Source organism: Zea mays, chromosome 2, assembly GCF_902167145.1.
Source record: "Zea mays cultivar B73 chromosome 2, Zm-B73-REFERENCE-NAM-5.0, whole genome shotgun sequence".
Taxonomy (NCBI): Eukaryota; Viridiplantae; Streptophyta; class Magnoliopsida; order Poales; family Poaceae; genus Zea; species Zea mays.
The window spans coordinates 99,140,510-99,159,496 of NC_050097.1; positions in this window are offsets into that span (position 1 = coordinate 99,140,510).

The following is an 18,987-nucleotide window of genomic DNA, read 5'->3' on the forward strand; positions in this document are numbered from 1 at the left end:
ATGAAGAACTCCCACTGCCGCGATCGAAAAATGGAGGCCTATTGTGACAAAGTTTGGCGCTTGGAGGAGAAGTTCCACGGGCTGGAACTCAACCATGTTGCTCGACGGTACAACGAGACTGTGGATGAGCTAGCTAAAATAGCCTTGGGGCGGACGACTGTTCCCCCGAACGTCTTCTCCAGAGACATATTTGAACCATCCGTCAAACTCGACGACATGCTCGAGTCCAACGAGACCTCGGCCCAGCCCGAGGTACCCTCGGCCATCGAGGGAGAGGCCCTACGCATCGAGGGAGAGCGGAATGGGGTCACGCCAAACCCAAACTGGTAGGCCCCGTACCAGGAATATCTCCTCCGAGGAGAGCTGCCCCTCGACAAGGCCGAAGCTCGACGACTGGCGCGGCGCGCCAAGTCGTTCGTTTTACTGGGTGATGAAAAGGAGCTCTGCCACTGCAGCCCCTCAGGCATTCTCCAACGATGCATATCCATCACCGAAGGACAAGAGCTGTTACAAGAGATACACTCGGGGGCTTGCGGTCACCATGCAGCACCTCGAGCCCTCGTGGGGAACGCCTTCCGACAAGGTTTCTATTGGCCGACCGCAGTGGCCGACGCCACTAGGATTGTACGCTCCTGCCAAGGGTGTCAGTTCTACGCAAGACAAACACACCTGCCCGCTCAGGCCCTGCAGACAATACCCATCACCTGGCCGTTTGCCGTGTGGGGTCTGGACCTCGTCGGCCCCTTGCAGAAGGCACTCGAGGGCTTCTCGCACCTGCTGGTCGCCATCGACAAATTCTCCAAGTGGATCGAGGTCCGACCCTTAATCAGCATCAGGTCCGAGCAGGCGGTGGTGTTATTCACAAACATCATCCATCGCTTTGGGGTCCCAAACTCCATCATCACCGACAATGGCACGCAGTTCACTGGGAAGAAGTTCCTGGACTTATGCGAGGACCACCACATCCGTGTGGACTGGGCCGCCGTAGCTCACCCCATGACGAATGGGCAGGTGGAGCGTGCCAACGGTATGATTTTGCATGGACTAAATGTTACACCCGGATTTTAGGGTCCAAAACCCGGGCGCGAACATAATCACCAGGTGTGCTGGGACCAAGTCTCACACATATGATGAATCATGGCACAGGATAGAATGTCACAACTTTACTATATAATAGGAGTTCTATACAAAATAAATAAATAATTACATTATAAGGAGACAACGGTCCAGCAACCCAAAGTTGACTGGGAGACGACGGCCTAGACCTCTCACGAGCACACCACAGCATCCTCCAAGCGCCACATCCTGCGGTACCTGCTCTTGACCTATGGGGGGGTGTGAGACAGCAAGAGTGAGCTCACATACGTTCATCGCTCAACAAGTTGTGGAGAATAATGTGCATGAACTCGCCAAAGGTGGGAGCTCACTGAAGTGTAAGGCTTACCAAAGAGGATGGTTAGAGCTGAGCATTGCTTTTAAAGTTGGTCAAAATTTTATTAGCAATTGCTAAGTATAAGTAAATACCAACCCAATTAAGTAGTAGAACAAAAGTAACAATCTCACCTGCGATGCAATGCATATGACAAATTGAGTTTAAGTTCCATAATTTAATCATCAGAGAGTCCTGAGCTGCTCATGACCGTGAGCTCGGCTAGTATACCAGTTTTACACTCTGCAGAGGTGGTACCCTTTACCCACAAGTCATGTTACCCATCTGCCAAGGGATCGCGACTTCCCATACACCTCTACCGAGGAGGCGAGGCAGGGTAACACTACGAGGCCTTTACAAAGTTCCACTAGCTTCAGAAAACCCGCTACAGTTTATAGGAAGCTCCAATGCAGGAATTCCCTTGCAGGACCGCCATCGCAGCAAAATCCTCCCGAGGGCCTCCCTACACTGACCACTCCCCTACTGCCCTTGCCCCTTTCGGGTAAGGTAGTCCTCCACTAGCTTTCCTAATTAATCAGCCAAGGGCGTCCATAAACCCTTGTGGTGGCACGTGTTTCTCAAGTTAAGCTCTATGTTCCAATTAACATTAATGATCTTGACATGAACAGTAAATAACAACGGATAACAAAAGTATAATCATGAATAATGTGTAACTCAATGCCCAAAACCACATATAGCACTAGCAAGTACTACCCAAGTGATTCAGGGGTAAACAAGGTATTCAGGATAAACAATCTAGGGTGACCTATTGGGTCCCATCAAAATTAACCTATGCAGATCATTATGATTAATTAGAACATGAGTGGGTAAAAGAAGTGATCAAGGGCACAACTTGCCTGGGACTTGAGATTCCGGGTAACAGGATGATCTTCAGGTGACTCGTAACCTCGCGCTAGTCGTAGCAATACAAACAAGCATGGTATAGGAAAAATTAACATCACACCAAACATAAGAATAAATTGCATAATAATAATCTACACGTTGCTACGAGATCGTGGGATCGAGCACTACTAAGATCGGAGTTACGATTAAGGAGTTATGATTTTATAAAAGATCTGTGTGATTAAAGTATTAAACTATATTATAATTTAATTAGTATAAACCATATGAGAGGTCATTCTATAAATAATTATCTCCATTTTATTCTAAGTTATAAATTGACCATAGATTATTTTCTAGTAGATTATAATGATAAGTGGTTTAACGAGACTAATCAACATAAGTTACATAAAGATCTAATTATAATAGAATGTGACATGGAAAAATAAATGTTATTATTGCATAGTAGATATTTATACGAGACCAACGCAACTGGGATGAGTCAATTCGGAATTAAAATGGGGAAGTTATGAATTTTCCTAAGGTTTTATGTATTTGATACGAGATTAATTAAGAAATAAATTTTAATACCATTTTTATGTTGAAAAAGAGACACAGGGTGATAAATAACATTATTATAAAATTATAGGAACTGAAATGGGTCAATTTGGACACAATATGAATTTTCTAAGGATTAACTAAGATTCTGCAATTATTTGTGTGCTAACAAATCATTTTCTAATGGAATTTCTGAATTTCCTATGATTCTGGACTGCGCGCATAAAAACAGAGAAGTTCAGGGGTCCCGGTGTAAGTTTTCCTAAGACTCAGTTTACCCGTGCAGTGAACCGCGGGTTTAATCCGCAGAAATGGAGGGGCTCTTATGCAAAAGAGTTGGCCGAAGGGGTACGGGCCAATATGTGCCGTCCGATCTGTGTTCAGCGGATGAGATTAGATCGCGCTGGGTTATGAACCGGTATGTAATTATAACCACACGATCGCGATCCGATGGCGCATGATCAATAGATCGAAAGGGTACGCTCAAACTAATCTCTACCGTCCGTCTCAAATCCTACCATCCGGAGCCCTCTTCTAGTCCTAACTGTTCATCGCGAGATCAATGGCTCTGGGCTCGTCTTCTTCCCCCAACCACAGGGCGCGGCGGCGCACAAATCTGCCGCGGCGGCGCCCATGAACGGACCCCCCTATCCTAGGCCCTAGTGCTCGAACCCCCGATCCGACCGACGCTAAACGAAGAGAGGATTTTTGCGAAACAGAGGGAGGTGCTTACCATCGTCGGAGGGCGGAGAGGAAAGCTAGCTGCAGCACACGGCGGCTTGACCACGAATCCGGGCTCCGGTGTGAAATTCCGGGTTTATTGGCCGCGTATCTCCCCCACCGTGACGACGACCACTTCCCCAGACCGTCCATGAAGATCCCAAGCTAACCCTTTTTGTCTTGAGCGGCCCCGCACGCGAAGTTCCACGGCGGCGGCGCGCTCGGTATCTCGTTTCCTCCCCTCCCTGCTCACGTCGTTCCTCGCAGTTATGACGACCGTCCTACTAGGAAGATGAGGGGGGGGGGTCGCGGGGCTATCGTTTATACTCCCCTGGAGGGATATCCGGGCGGTAGCAACGGAATTCCCGAGTCCGCGGGTGACCTCCGCCATTGGTGGCGAGGTAGTCGGAGCGGACGACCAACGGCCTGGTCCCACCAGCAGTGGTCGATAGAATTTTGCGCGGATGGTGTAGCAGGTCCCGGCAATATCGCGCAGCTGAAGTGCGGCCGGGCGGATAGGCGGAATCGCCGCCGAATCCGGTGGAATGGTGACCAGGTGAAGCGGGTTCGTTGGAGAGAACAGAGATAGAACTGACCGCGGGGGCCTACCAAGCAGAGACGCAGGGACAGTGGAAAGCTACCGTGCAAGGGCTGCCAGACCGGGCCCGCCTGTAAGCCGGTTGGGAAGCGTGGGCGCGCGATAAGTGGCTTCGTGGGCCGCGCGCGTGGTTTCTTCAGGTGGGCCGAAAGGAGAATCCGAGGCCCAGGCAGGGTTTCTTCTTCTTTTCTTTTCTTTTTCTTTTTCTCTCTCTTTTCAAATTCAAGTTGTATTCAAATTTAATTCAAACTCCTGTGACCAAATATTCTCAGATGATATTGCGCCATAAACAGTACTACTTTGAAGATATATTATTATATATATTATTTTTATATCCTTTCTCTTTTTGGTTTCAATTCTAGAATTTCTTTTCTTCTTTTCCAAACTCTAGAATTTCTTTTAGGATTTAATTTCCCATTGGGGTATTAACATGATTTTTTTTGTTTACTATATTTTTATATCATCACAAAATGCACACAAAGTAAGATCCAGCATGATGCACAGGTTATTTAGGTGTTCTTGGTTCTAACTACCCACTTTTAACTAGTGTTGATCACATGTAATGAATAGTAGAGGCCACAACTAATGAGTTTATCTCTATCCACTTTTATTACACTTTTGAGTATTACACTAAAACCAAGGATCTACAATGACCTCAACAAGTTTGGCAAGCGATGGATGAAAGAGCTACCCTCGGTGGTCTGGAGTCTGAGGACGACGCCGAGCCGGTCCACGGGTTTCTTGCCGTTCTTTCTAGTCTATGGGGCCGAGGCTATCTTACCCACAGACTTAGAATACGGTTCCCCGAGGACAAAGGCTTACATCGACCAAAGCAACCAGACCAGCCGAGAAGACTCATTGGACCAGCTGGAAGAGGGTCGGGACGTGGCCTTACTACACTCGGCGCGGTATCAGCAGTCTCTACGATGCTACCACGCCCGAAGGGTTCGGCCCCGAGGCTTCCAAGTGGGAGACTTGGTACTTCGGCTGCGACAAGACGTCCGAGGGCGCCACAAGCTTACCCCTCCTTGGGAAGAGCCATTCATCATTGCGAAGATTTTGAAGCCCGGGACATACAAGCTGGCCAACAATCGAGGCGAGGTCTACAACAATGCTTGGAACATCCAATAGCTATGTCGCTTCTACCCTTAAGATGTTCATATACCTCGTTTTCTTTACATACATAAATAAAGTCTAACCGTCAAGGAAGGATCAGCCTTGCCTCGGCAAAGCCCGACCCTCCCTCGAGGGCTAGAAGGGGGGAACCCCCTTTGCGTCAAAATTTTCCTCACAAAAGTTTTCTACCAAGAAAGGTTTTCTACCAAAACAACTTTCGACTATATCGATAACGGAACCCTGAAAACGACGAGAGGGACCTTGAGCGGCAAGGCCGACCGAGCCGAGGGACTCCTACGCCTCCAGGATACGGATACCTCACTCATCACCTTCCGCGAAAAGTAACTCACGCTCGGATAAGCGGTTCTGCTATCGAACAAGTCCTAAACGCTCGGGTAGAAAACGACTTTCGTGCTTTCGACTATATCGATAGCGGGATCCTAAAAACGATGAGAGTACACGTAAGCAGCAAGGCCGACTGAGTCGAGGGACTCCTACGCCTCCAGGATATGGATACCTCACTCATCACCTTCTGTGAAAAGTAACTCACGCTCAGATAAGCGATCCTGCTACCGAACAAGTCCTAACGCTCAGGTAGAAAACGACTTTCGTGCCTTCTCGACTATATCGATAACAGAATCCTGCAAACGAGTGAGAGTGCACGTAAGCGGCAAGGCCGACCGAGCCGAGGGACTCCTACGCCTCCGGGATACGGATACCTCACTCGTCACCTTCCGCGAAAAGTAACTCTCGCTCGGATAAGCGATTCTGCTACCGACGAACAAGTCCTAATACTCGAAACGAGAGGAAAGGAAACACAAATTTATAACACGACGATAAAAGTGTTTAGGCCTCAGCGGCCGTGAAAAACATACGCATACTACAGACAAACTATTCCTGCAGGTTCAGACAAAGGCAGGGGGAGCAGCAGCGCCCTCGGCGATGTTTCCACCCTCGGTGGAGCCAGGCCCAGCCTCGGACGGCGACACGGGCGGAAGGATCTCCACCCAAAGGAGGACGCCAGCACCGCGCTTGGGCCCTCACGGCCAGGCTCTCCGCAAGGGTTCTGGCCCGAACAGACACCCCGGCTAGCTGCTCCGTAGCCGTAGCCAGCTGTCCCCCGAGGACCTCAGCCTGGCTCACGGCCTCGGCGGCATGACTCCGGGATTGGTCCCGCTCACGGATGACCTGGCCAAGCTCCAGCCACCGCAGCTGCACCTCCTCGGCCTGGGAAGCCACCTACTCCCGGGCCGACGAAGCCTCTTTTCGAGCCGACACCGCTGCCTCCGGCTTCAGCTCATCGCAGAGCGGCCAAAGGTTCTAAAACCGAGCAAGAGAGGCTTTAAACGGCAAGGCCAACCGAGCCGAGGGACTCCTACGCCTCTGAGATACGGATACCTCACTCGTCACCTTCCGCGAAAAGCAACTCACGCTCGGTTAAGTGGTTCCGCTAGCCAACATGCATGTCCTAATGCTCGAAATGAGGAAGAAACACGACATTACGCTCAAATGCCCAAATGTTCAGGCCTCAGCAGCCACAATGAACAAACACCCATACTCAGGGTACCATTACAAACAGGACTCTGGTTCCACTCCCGCGGGAATAAACAACTTCCACACCAGAGGGCCTGCGGGATAACAAACTCCAGGTGGCTCGCCGACGACCGCTCCACCGGCAGCGACAACGACCTCCGCCTCGGGCAGCTAAACAGCAGCAGCGATGACCTCAGGGCAAACGCTGTTGTGAAAAGGCCCGGCCCACGTCCCCACACAAGGGGCGAGGACAAGCCATCAAAGCCAAAGAGCCGGAGGTCCGACCGCAGGTGGTGCCGACGGTCTCGTCGGCGGAGACACCCTCCTCTGGCTGCCACCACCTCAGCACCGACGACAGCGGCCACCTACGCGCCAGTGCCACGCCGACGAATGGCGGCCGCCCCAGCCTGCACCGGCAGATCCCCACTCAAGCCCTCGTAGACGGGCCGGCGCCATCCTCCGCGCAGAGACATCATGCGAGAGTGAGGACAAGACAATCCAAGAACACGAACGCCGCCCGCGCGGCGTGCGACATCTTGGACGATCCCCCGGTGCGCACGACGCGACAGTCGCCCGTGCGGTGGACGAACAGCCACGCCTGGACCAAGCAGCAGGAGGCAGCATCGGAGGCTACGCTAGAGCCAGCTGAGCCAGCAAGCCAGGCACGCTTCAGCTGACGACGCTGGAGGCCGACCGGTCCCACGTTGTCGAAGTTCGCCCCCTCCGCAAGGCCGGCGAGCGCCCTCTCCCTGAATGCTGAAGGAAGAAGCGGCTTGCCGGCCCATGCGAGAGGTAGAACCCCGGCTCGGCTCGCCCTCCGCCACAGCGAGGATGATGAACATCCTTGAAGATGAGGGCAAGAGGGAGGTCATAGCACGGCTTGCTCTGCCCCACCGCGAAGCTGGTGGTCATCATCCTGGGTGACCGCCGGCGGGGGCTCCAGCCGAGCTGCGTGATGAAAATCCTTGAAGCCGAGCGATGTCTGAAGAGCGCCAACCCCCACGAGGTCGCGCTCTTCCAACAGCAGCAAGAAGAAGGAAACACGGGTGCACCCCATCTGGGGGCTCGGAAGGTGGAAGGGCGCAATGCATGAGGGGAGTGCGGAGGCATGTCTACTGCCCTGGGGATCGATCCCTTTTTAAAGGCAGCTCTCCCCACTAGCATCCTCAAGCGTCATGGGCAAAGTCTCCACTAACGTGCTCTAGGGTTCTCACCCCCCGACGCGGGGGCTGGGTCCCACACGTCATAAGAGCTGACCCAAAACGGAAGAAGCCAAATCGCCGCTCGCGAAGCATGTAGCCGCCCCGCGGTTATAGGCGTTCCCCCATCATCGCCGAAACCAGCGGGCGAAAGGGCGGACCGCCACGCAGGAGGCATGCAACCGCACCACGGTTGTGCACCCTTTCAGCTTCATCGCATCCGGTGGGCCAGCGTGAAGGCCTGGGCCCGCATGTCATGCAACCGGCGCGACGGTTACTGCGTGCAAAAAACCGCACCGCCACTTGCGCCAATGCCATGCCTTCTTGACTGAGGAACCAGTGCCACGACTCGAGGCAGCCCTACGCACGACCCAACCGTACCAATTAAGTGCAACGATCACGGGGTAGTCAGCCGCAGGGATAGGCACGGTGGTCGATACGGCCAAAAGTGGGCCGGCAGTAATTGCAGCAGCAGACGAGCGGAAGCAGCGGTCAAATCACCTACAGGCTCACATCCTCTCCTGAAACGGCAAGGGAGCCCTCTCCCGCGGAGTAAAGACGACGCGCCCGTGTTCCGTTCCTCGAACGGCTCGCGCACGCGCAACAGACACCCCGCGAATCGCCCGACCCGTCGCATTAACTCCTCGGCAGGGCAAGCGACACCTTTGGCAGGCGAAGCGGGCGTCGTTTCACCTCCGCCATGATGACCATGTCAAAAAAGGTGCGCCACACTATTTAAATTCGTATCCTTTTCCTCTTCCTCTTTCTCTCTCTTGCTACAGGGACCAGGAAAGGGATATTTCGAAAGGGATCCTTCTCGGCGAAGGAAGCGGGCCCCGAGCCCTCCTACTGATCAGGGGTTTGAAGGCTAGCCCCTCGGAAGGGTTCGACAGCAGCCCCAGAGCACTCGGGCTCCGAGCCCATTACTGATCAGGGGTTCGAAGGCTGGCCCCTCGGAAGGGTTCGACAGCCGCCCCAGAGCACTCGGGCTCCGCGCCCTTTACTGATCAGGGGTTCGAAGGCTGGCCCCTCGGAAGGGTTTGACAGCCGCCTCAGAGCACGCAAAGTGAGGGATGACTCTGGGTACGTCCGTGACATGGCCGAGGCTCAGGCTACGCTCCCGAGGTACCCTAGGACATTTCCGAGACCAGTGGGAACGATTTGTAATGGAATCCCACCAAAGGGAGGCATCGAGCCCTCGGACCCTATCGAAAGGGTCCGGGTCCAGCAAATCACCTGCAGGTACTTTTGGAGTGCGCCTCTGGGCCACTAGCCGACCCTTAACGAATGGGGCACGAGCGTCCACTCGGATCACCCGTTATTAACTCACTGGAAACACCATGTTCAGCGCCCTCCGATGGCAACATGGCGCTTTCCCCCTTCCTCCTTGCGGAAAGGCGACGAAGGGGCATATAATAATAGTCGAGACAGTCCTTGATCGTCCTCTCGCTCCGTGCAGAGGCTCGGGGGCTGCTCTCGCAACCCGGCTACGGCCAAACTATTGACAGCATCAATAAACCAGCCTAAAAACTCAGAACCTGACCATGCACCTGGGCTACGGCCAGGCCGCATGAGGGAACAACCAGGCCGGCCGAGGCATCACGAAAAGCATTAAGACCTCAGAGGAGTCAAACCACTCCTCCGAGACCTCGGGGGCTACACCCGACGGGTGCGCTCGTGCGCACCCATCGGAACAAAGTATAACCGAGAAAGGTCGGTGCCCTCACAAAAAATGCGGCAAAGCCTCCAAGCGAGCACCAACACTCCCTTCGAGGCTCGGGGGCTACTGTCGGGAACCGTAATTAGGGGTACCCCCAACACTCCTAAACACTGCTGGTAACCACCCTCAGCACAAACTGCAAAGACTGATGGGCGAGGTTTAGGTCAAGGCCTCGTCTAACAAGGGACGCAATCTCGCCTCGCCCGAGCCCGGCCTCGGGCGGGAACAGTAGTCCTGGACGAATTCACGCCTCGCCCGAGGGCCTCCTCAGGCGGTGGGCGCACCCTCGGCTCGCCCGAAGCCCAGCTCGGGCAGGCTTCATCGAGAAGCAACCTTGGCCAAATTGACTTACCAACCGACCGTATTGCAGGCGCATTCAATGCGAAGATCGTCTGACACCTTATCCTGACACGAGCGTCTCAGTTGGCAAGGTCAAAGTGACCGCAGTCACTTCGCCCTTTCACTGACCGACCAGACAGGAAAACAGTGCCACTCGCCCCGCTCCGACTACTGTGCCACCCACCGGGGTAAGACTGAGACAGCCGAGTTCAGCCTCGGGCGCAACAGGAAGCTCCGCCTAGCCCGACCTTAGGCCTCGGCCTCGGGAGGAGGTCTTCGCCTCGCCCGACCCCAGGACTCGGCCTCAGCCTCGGCATCGGGAGGAATCGCGTACTCGCCCGACCCCGGCCTCAGCCTTAGGAGAAGTCTCCGCCTCGCCCGACCTTGGGCTCGGACCAACCGCGCCACAAGGGATACATCATTACCCTACCCCTAGCTAGCTTAGGCTACGAGGGAACAAGACCGGTGTCCCATCTGGCTCACCCCGGTAACAGGTAATGATGGTTCCCCGCGTGCGTCCATGACGTCGGTGGTTCTCAGCCCCCTACCGAAGCAAGGAAACGTCAGCAGGATCCCAGCCGCACCGCTAGCTGTGCTTCTACAGGGCTCAGGCACTCCTCTGATGGCCACGTTATCGCGTACAACGGGCTCAAGCACTTCTCCGGCAGCCACGTTGGCATGTACACAGGGCTCAGGCACTTCTCTGCCGGACACGTTAGCGCATGGCTACACCCCCTATTGTACATCTGGACCCTCTCCTTGCATCTATAAAAGGGAGGTCCAGGGCCTTCCAGAGGGGGGGGGGTCGTGCGGGGGACGAGCAAACGAACATGCTCTCTCTCTCTCTCTCTCTCGACGCTTGTAACCCCTACTACGAGCACCCCCGGTGCGAGATAATACAAGCCGCATTCCCCCCCTTGTGTTCCATCTTGCGCCAACCCATCTGGGCAGGGGCATGCAGCGATAAATTCACTGGCCGGCTCGGTTGAGGGTCCCCCGGGTCCGAAACGCCGACAATCGGGTTCGGATAGGATGCAAACAGAATGAACCCAAACGAGATCGAGACTGATACTTTAAACTATATTTGATACGACTTAAAATCAGATAACTTCGTCTGCCACTCGAACACCTGATCGCTCTGCCATAGATAATTTATTGGAGAATCAAATCTAAATTATAATTCCTTGGACGTGACTTCTCAGTTGACGAGTGGAGACAGAATTATTTTGCACTGAAAACTTTAGTCGTCGGGTTCTATTTAATTTGTTTGGGATACACTTAGAGGGCTGAACTAAATTTTCAAATCCATCTTTGCGCGAGTGATGAATTTTAAATATTCATCGGACTCACCGATTTTCGGAACAACTATTTTCCGAACATCACGAAAATTTAGAAAGATCCCGGATAGATAAAGATAAAAACGATGTGGAAATCACGACAGGCGAAACAGATTAAGACAGAGAGACTGTTACTCTTATTAATATCCCGTACTTACGACTATATTCGTTGTTTACGTACAGTAACACCTGGGGTGTTACACGCACCTCGATGTGATCGCCAGAAACCCCCAAACCTCACCCAACCCTTCGTCGAACCTCTGCAGTCGTCAATAAGCCATGCCACCGCTTTTTCCTCCTCGGATACTGTTCAGGCGAAGGAGGAGTACGGGTTAGAGGGGGTAAAAAGCTAAGGGGTTATATGTTAAGTCAGTGACTCTTGTGAATAGTTCTTCAGGTGCACGGTTTAAACGACTTAGATAGGAATAAGCCCAGGGACCCCGATGCAAAGTCTTTTTCCTTTAACCTTTTATGTTTATTCTTTTCAAATGGGCACAGAACTTGGAAAATTCATAATTTGAGTTATATTCAACCAAATTTGGCCAAACAAATTTGCCAGGACCTACATATTATAAACTATCAAGCAAAAATAGTAAACCCATGGTTTCTCCAATATTTTTTAGAGTTTTGATTTAAATTAGGAAAATACCCAAAACCTATTAAACCAGATAAAAATAGAAATACTTCTATACTAGACTCAACAAAATTTGTAGAGATACATACCCAACATACACACTATGTAAAAATACCAAACACCCTAGTATGGCCAAACAAATTTTTACCCATTTACTTATGAGGTAAACCACTAGAGAAAAATCTAAAACTCAATTAAAAATGTAAGGTAACACACATTACCCCCTACCCCATGAAAAATGCCATATATTTCAAGAATTTATACCCCCTTTCCCCGAAGCAAAAAGTTGCCAAATTCTAGAATGATAGCATTTGCACAAAGAAGAAGATGGAAAAATTAGGAAATCTGTTGTTTGACATTTTTCAAATATAGTAGTAGTAGAAAGCACCACTATGGCCAAAAGCTTTAGAAAATCACAATAAAATGACCAATAAGTATCAGTGGCTAAAATTTGGTACAAAATCATATTATTACCCCTAGATGCCAGCAAAAATAAGCCTTAGGGAAAAATCTACTGTTAGAAGAGAGTTGTAGTTCAAAGCACCCCCTCTGTCCTAAAACTTAATAATTTTGCATACAGTGAACCCTTAACATTTTAGGCCTCCATTTTTGAGACTGAGAATTATACACCAGTGAGAAACTACTGTAACTTTTGCAGAATTTTTGGAAATGTATAAAGCTAGGTTGTAGTTCAAACCCACTTTAAAGAGCATAAAAGAAAAAGGGAAAAAGAGAGGATTGGTAAGAATAATAATAAATCTCACCCGCAATGAATTCAGCAAGGATCATGATAAACTTTCACTAAGACACTAAAAGAAAACCAGTGGGATACACCAATAACCAGACCCCTTAAAACTTAACCATATTTGACCCTAAAATGGCTAAGTATACCACTAAAACTCCCATAGTAAGATTAAAATTTACCTTATCGATTTAATCATTTTTATTACTAATACATTGCATATCATGGCATACATATATCTCAGTCATTGCATTCATTAGATTGCAACCTCGCTGACGGAGAGTACATGCTCATTCCCGAGAAAGGATCTGTCCAAGAGGAAGTCCAATAGCCAGCTCCCGAGCCTACCACAGAGGATCTCCCTGCAGCCCCAACATTTGAAGGCAAGCCCCAGTTTTATGCATAACCAATATATATATGCTACTTTACTACACTTAATGTTTGTAGGCTTGTAATGTGCACTTAAGTGCAGGAGTTGCTTGAAACCCTTAGTTGTATGAACTTAGGATTCCTTTTTGAGGTGGATACTAGTATGCTAGGTCCAGTAGCTGCTTTGCTAATTAGGATCTCGGTAGAAGTCGAGTGATTTTTCTAGCACTCGCGAGAGGTCAGGCATTGATTGTATACATTTTGATAACGAGATCTATGATGGTCTATCGACTTGGATCCAGGGTGGATGCCTTGTCCATGAGACGGAAATGGAATTAAGGATTAATGTGTGGATACCTGAGTCAAGTGTTTGAAAGTACTAAACACATGTCGGGAAATATGGTAACCGGTAAACCTAGTAACTAAGTGAAGCCGGGCGTGGACTTTCCTCCTCACTTGTCCTGAGACTGGGTCTCCCATGCTAGCTATGGTGGGTACAAGTGCGGTCACTGCACGGCGGCTGATGAGGACATAACCTGCAACATGAGTACGACTACACCAGCAGCACCTCCACATGAAGCGCCACTTCCTTCATTAGCTGGGCCAATCACTCGGGTCCATGCCAGAGATCTTAACTTCGTCATGCTACTAAAGAATGAGGGCCCAGAAGAATAGACGACCAGCCCAACTGCGGCCCATAGTGGGCGACCTAGGGTTTTGTTTCCCCCCTTTGGCCACCACTAGGGGCTGCGCCCCCTCTCTCTATTAATCCAGGAGATGCGCCTCCTTTGTTCTTTGAGTTTTGTTTTATGTTAGCCTTAGCTACTCTCGAACACGCGCAAATCAGCGCTGTCTTCGTGTATTCAGAACTCCACCCTCGAGTAATAAATTAGATTGCTCACATCTTTTCTTGTTCGTTCTTCGATTGCGCACAGGAAACGATCTTCGTGATCAGGCCGATCTCGCATCAGCAAGGTCGGTAACCACAGGGAGTTGGTTCAGCGATTGCATTGGCGCCTCGGACTTGCTCGTCGTAGTCGAATCGCAAGGGTCATCTTCCGCCAAATCAAAATTATCTCCACTCATCGAAAGATCGGGCACCTCAGCTATATCAAGTGGTATCAGAATTCCAGGTTGATCAGTGAGTTTATCGAGTTTTTTTTCTCTCCTACAGTCCACAAAACCACATAAAAATTCAGGTTAGACCTTGTCCCAGCACCCTTTTGAGCCTCACACTTTCTTTCAATAATCTGCATTGTTGAATTTGTGTGCTTTCGCGTCATTTGTTGTTGGTTGCATTGTGTTTTTTTTTCACCATCCTTCATTCTTCCACCATTCAAACCCTAGCACGCCGCCACCATCTCCCGTTTGATCACGCCACAAACCGAGTCAACGCCGCTTCCTTGTTTTTCTCCTTCGGTTACGTAAAAAAACAGAAACAAAAAATAAAGAAAAAAAAGAAAACAAAAGAGAAAGGATAGAACCAGAGAACAAACAAAAAAAGAAAGGAGAAAGGATATAAAGCGGTTGTCTCATCTCGGTCGTTTTAAACATAACTTGAGGTACCTTCCTTAAACCGGGCATAACTTTTCGCTCGGTTGTTCAAAAAATCTGAAATTCCTTAAACGGCCTATTTGGTTTCGATAAAACTGTCAAAAAAATTCAGGAAAATAAAGAAAAAAATTCGTCAAAGCTCTTGCACGCTTTTCAGAGAACTTGCTCTTTTTCTGTAGACCACATCTGATCTCTGTTTTAGGTGAAACTTGGTGTAGCTCCTATTTTGTTGCTTCTTGTGCTGAGAAAAATATCAAAAAATCATACAAAAAAGAAATACAAAATGACCTGTGATTCCTACTAGTGCCTTTTTCGCCTCGCTAGTACAATATTTACGGTACTGCCATTCTGCTAGTTCCATTGTTCTTTGTTCCAACTTATTGTGTCCTTTGCACTTGTGGCCAGCAATATAGTTTTGTGTTTTGCACTATAATTCAACTTTGCATTATTGTTTGATCGTGCTAATCCTTGACTTGAGTGCAGCCTACCGAGAACTCCACATATTTCTACGACGAGCAGGTTTCTGTTTCTCCAGGCAATTGCTCATCCAATCTTTCACCAGTTCCACCTATTGGTTGCAGTTCACCCCTGTGGCTTAGTAAGAACGGATAAGAACTTGATAACAGCATTCCATTAAGCGAGTTGTCACCACCATTCCCCTGTTGTCGTCGGTTTTTCTCCTTTTGGTGTTTTTGTGTTTGCGCTAACTATGGCAGGAGCACACGACACGGTGGATGTCCAGTTGTAGGAAGTAAGGGGACAAGTTGATGGACTTGCTGCTGACATTAGGACGATGCATTAACGGCTTTATTCAACGGTCACTTCGACGACCGCGCGTTTCAACCAGCTTGACCTTGCTCAAACGGCGACTCGCACCACACTCGACACCATCCTGGCATGCCTTGATGCGTTGACCACAAAGATGGAGCAGGACTTCGGCGGTGACACTGAGCAGGACGATGGAGATCGCCATGGTCGTGCACGTCGTGTGGTTTGTCATCCCGCTAATGACTTATTTGCTAAGATTAAATTTAAAATTCCATCTTTTAATGGTAAATATGATCCTGCTGCATATCTTGATTGGGAATTGGAGGTAGAAAAGAAATTTTCATGCCATGATATTCCTGCTAATAGCCAAGTGAAGGCTGCCATTAGTGAATTTACTGATTTTTCTTTAATTTGGTGGTGTGAGTATAAACAAAAACTTCCCATTAACAGTGTCACTACTTGGACCCAATTAAAAACTGTCATGCACCACAGATTTATTCCTTCCTATTATGCCCATGATTTGCTTAACAAAATGCAGCGTTTTCAACAAGGTTCACAATCTGTTGAGGAATATTACTAGGAGTTACAAAAGGGTATGCTTCGTTGTGGTTTGGTTGAGTCGGATGACGCTGCTATGGCGCGCTTTCGTGGTGGTTTGAACAGGGAAATTCAGGATATACTTGATTATAAGGATTATTTTGATATAACCACATTGTTTGAATATGCTTGCAAAGCTGAACGTGAAGTGCAGGGACAACGATCAAAGATATATACTAACTCTTTTGTAGGCCGGGGTTCGACACATAGCTCAACTCCTTCCAGCCCTGCACCTTCTACGCCTAGCACTACTCCGCGCACAGGGACGGCCAATCCAGCGGCGCCCCTGCCAAAGGCGCCGTTTCTTCCACAGGACGTACACGGGATATTCAGTGCCATCGTTGCAGAGGGTTTAGGCACATGATTCGGGACTGCCCAAACAAGCGTACCTTGCTTATACGTGACAATGGTGTGTACTCTTTAGCCAGTGATTCTGAGGAAACTAGTCATGCTATGATTGCCACTAACCATGCAGAAAATGAGGACGTCCACATTGATCCCATCGACGTCGATAGGTATGAGAGTCTTGTTGTGCAGCGTGTTCTCAGCACACAGGTTGCCTAGGCCGAAAAAAATCAGCGACACACTCTATTCCATACCAAGGGCGTTCTGCATGAACGGTCGATTTGCATCATCATCGATAGTGGCAGCTGCAACAATTTGGCAAGTACAGCTTTGGTAGAGAAATTATCCTTGCCCACTCGCGCACACCTACATCCGTATCACATTCAATGGCTTAATGATGGTGGTAAAATAAAGGTAACACGTTCGATACGTGTCCCCTTTTTCGCTAGGTTCTTATTCTGATTATGCTGATTGCGATGTTATTCCTATGGAAGCATGCTCTTTGTTATTGGGTCGACCTTGGTAATATGATACTGATAGTTTACATCATGGTCGTTCAAATCATTATTCTTTCATGTTTAAAGGCCAGAAAATAATTATACATCTAATGACCCCTGACCAAATTTTGAAAGATGATCTTACTAGGGCTGCTAAAACTGCACAAGTCAAATCGACATGAGCCGCACCTATTAAATCTGAAATCGAGTTGCACTCTCCTGTTTTACTTGCTACACGTGCTGATTTTGATGATCTCCATGAAGCTCATATGCCTTGTTATGCACTTGTATGCTCGCGCATGCTTGTTCCGCTTGATGATGCACCATCTTTGGATATACCCCCTGCTGTTGTTAACCTTTTGCAGGAGTATACTGATGTTTTTCCTACAGACTTACCACCGGGTCTTCCTCCGCTCCGTGGCATTGAGCATCAGATCGATCTCATCCCCGGCGCTTCTCTTCTGAACCGTGCCCCGTACCGTACAAATCCAGATGAGACGAAGGAGATCAAGCGCCAGGTGCAGACGCTGCTTGACAAAGGTTACATTCATGAGTCTCTTAGCCCTTGCTCGGTTCCTGTTTTACTCGTTCCAAAGAAAGATGGGTCATGGCATATGTGCGTAGATTGTCGTGCTATTAATAACATCACAGTTCATTATCGATATCCTATTCCACGCCTTGATGATATGTTAGATGAACTTAGTGGTGCCGTTATTTTCTCTAAGGTTGATTTGCATAGCGGTTAACATCAGATTAGAATGAAACTCGGTGATGAATGGAAAACGGCTTTTAAAACGAAATTTGGTTTATATGAATGGTTGGTTATGCCATTTGGATTGACTAATGCTCCCAGCACCTTTATGTGTTTAATGAACGAAGTTCTACGGGCCTTCATAGGTTTGTTTGTTGTTGTTTATTTCGATGATATCCTTATTTACAACAAGTCTATAGAGGAGCATTTAGAACATTTGCGTGCTGTTTTTGATGCTTTGCGTGCTGCTCGCTTGTTTGGTAACATGGAAAAGTGCACATTTTGCACGCAACGTGTCTCGTTTCTTGGTTATGTGGTTACTCCGCAGGGCATTGAGGTGGATAGCAGCAAGGTTGAAGCCATTCAGGACTGGCCTACACCAACGACGGTGTTGGGGGCCTTCGTCTTCCGAAGGTCCTCAAAAACATGATTTAACAATGTCTTCCATGTGTGACATACATGAACAGGTACCTTCGGACTCGGGTCAGAACCACAGTGTGAGAAGCACGAACAATACGAAGGTTGACACAGCGTCGAAGCTACGCGCAAGGAAGCTTCGGCATGATAGCAGGAAAGGGAACCGACTTAAAGGGGAAAAGGCTATTTAGACCTCAATGGATTACCTTAGGGTCATTAGCAAATATAAAGGGCATGGATGTAATTTCACATGGGCTGTGTCCCGTGCCTATAAATAGATGAACAGTACTCCCATATTGTTCACGCTGACTTGTATTTGCTAGTGCGTCACGCTTGTACTTTTACCTTCTATCAAGCCAAAGGTACATTTGTAATTTGATATCATTTCTATTTTTCCATGATAATAAAATAGAAATGAGCTGATAATTTTATATAATTGTTCATGTTATCTCTTACATTCCATATGATTCTCCTTTTTTTAACGTATACTGCAATGATGAAGGTATGTCCTTCATGACCTTCGTCTGAAGATCATTATATCTTAAGGGAAATAATGTCTTGAAGGACGAAGGGCATTAACATTTAACATTTTTTGTGTTGCCTTGTTCTTAACTCATAGCACATGAGAACAAGTCCCCAACATTGGCGCCCACCTCCGGTGAACTCTTTTCGACCACCTTCGGCAAGCACTGACCTTCGTCATGCCACCGAAGAAAGTTTCAGCACTAGGGGCTGCCGCTCTGCAGCCACTGGACCCAAACCAAGAGACTCTTTCTCTTCGAGAGGCCCGAAGCCAGAAGAGGAAGGCCACTAGTCCGACACTCCAAGAGGAAGAGTTGGACCAAGAAATCAGAAACATGGAGATAATCCATCAGCAAGTGCAAAGGAAGAAGAAGAAGATGGCCCGACTGGCTGATCTTCAAA